This window comes from Dermacentor andersoni, chromosome 3 (genome assembly GCF_023375885.2).
Source record: "Dermacentor andersoni chromosome 3, qqDerAnde1_hic_scaffold, whole genome shotgun sequence".
Taxonomy (NCBI): Eukaryota; Metazoa; Arthropoda; class Arachnida; order Ixodida; family Ixodidae; genus Dermacentor; species Dermacentor andersoni.
In genome coordinates, this window is record NC_092816.1 from 141,822,274 (window position 1) to 141,824,480 (window position 2,207).

Sequence of the window (2,207 nt, forward strand, 5' to 3'; positions counted from 1 at the left end):
AAAGGCGAATCAACACGGCAACCACTTCCTGCCACTGAGTGCACCACCGTGATATCGGAATAGGCGTCTGTGAATAGTTTTGTTAGCATACACTACTGCTTTGCCAGGAGCGTATACGCAGATGTAACGTCAAAGCAAACCAGGGGCTTCATGTCCACATTGTAGAGAGGTTCCGACGCCATAACGATGGATACTCTTCTGAAGCGCCAATACATGCCCGGTTAGACAACGGGGGCACCATCGATGTGGCGGATGCAGGAGACGACGCATCTATTCAGAGTTTGCCAGCACTGGGAGAACTTGGTACATACTTCGTAAGCAGAAGCATTCTTCTTATTGCAGAACAGTCCTCAGACACTGTCCGTGCTACCTTCACGGCAGCCATAAGCGGTGATGCTGTCGAGCACGGTTAGAGAATCGCTGGCACGCACAAGGCCAACGCACGTTGTCGATTGTGGGAATGAGCGACGCTGCTCGGAGTCAGGCCTAACTACCACGTCTGATTCTCAGAGGGGCCGGGGCTTCCCCCTAGGTTTTGAGCCGGGCTAATGAAAACTCGATGAAGTGCCAGGAGGTGTCTCGATGCTGCACAATGCAATGAATCGAGATAACGGGGGTATAAGGCGCCAAGATAGTCAAAACAAGAGCTCAGTCATGCGCTGGCTGCGCTGCCCGCTCACAGGGCTTGCTATTCAAGGATGAAAAATACAGTGTTGCAGAGCCGGTCCACTGCATCGTCTATCCATGGGAGCGCCCACACGTACTTCGTGATCTTGTTCAGCCTACAATAATCCACGCAGAAAGGCAGGGTCGCATCTTTTTACAGCGGAGCCATACATTGTTCAATGTGCGTGCCTCAAAGCTTCTGCGCCTTCCAGGAGGAGGCAAAACAAAGCAGTGAAGCATGTGCTGACACTTGGCGTAACAAGATGAAAGCTGTGAAACCATCCAACACATTGTCTCGTACAATAATTACTAAAGAGAACTCTCGCGTTAGTGTCTACGATGGCGGCAATCGGGACTGTTCAGCCAGCATGGGAATTATAGGAAGTACACGGATTTGCCTAAACTTCGTCCTTCTGGTCTTATACCTCTCTTAGACTTTGCAAATTTGTCATTTTCAGCGAAGTACTGCATAAGAAGTAACGAAACAAAGATTAGTAAAATCATCCTTCTGGAACTACAGTATGACATCTAGCTACATGCGGGAGAATCCGAGAGGACAAACGCATCACTGGTTTCCACAATTTATTCGATGTATGCGATCGTCGTGCCTTTGCTGAGGTTTTTGTGCTGCTAGCTGAAGTTTGTCAGCATTCTTTCGCTTTTCCTCCACGCAGTCACGGGATTCCTCTTCCCACGCAAATTTCGCGGTTTAACAGTAGATGTACGTCTTCTGTTGTTTGGGTGCCAAAGGAAATCATAGTAGAGCGTGGCGGGACTCTTATTTGGTCTTCAAGCACAGCAAGCCACAGTAAGATAACCGCCAGCACCCGTAGACGAATGACCTAGCAAAGCGCCTGCATAAGACCCTCACCGACACGTTCGTTAGCAACGTACGTCGCAGTCGAGCAGAAGACGTGATACACCGTACTTCCGTACGTAACTTTCGCTTACAACACAGCAGTGCAAGAAACAACGCAGATAACGCCGTTCAAGCTGATTTACGAAATACACCCGACGGGGGCTTTTGACGCCGTGCTGCCGCACGTCACCGACGACGAAAATCTCGATAGTCGCGAAACGTTCAGCTTCTAACACTCATGCCCTGTGGGTGTAAACCAACGCTCATGTATCGGCTCATTAATTCAAGAGTGCGCCTATTCACTCATTCTCGTACGTGGGCGAAATAATTGGTGTAGGAAGAAAGGAAAGCAAGAGGTGATAGGTAGAGAGCTTAACCACAATAAGTGTCTGGTTGGAGTGGGAGTAAATTTAAGCATCAGTTGAAGCCGATATGTGTAGCTAACACTCGAGAAACATTACGCCAGTGGCGCTACTCCCTATATAACTGTGTAACGGGTGCTACTTACTCTTGCCGACGTTTCAGGGTTGAAGTTCATTTCTTGTTGGATAACAACACAACGCTGGCTGATGAGTGAATTTTTTTAATGCTAGAGGAAATCTGTGCATTGCGAACGACCGGCTGCACAGATAGGCAATGTAGACCAGTCATACTTAATGTTCATTTGATAGGTTTATTACGT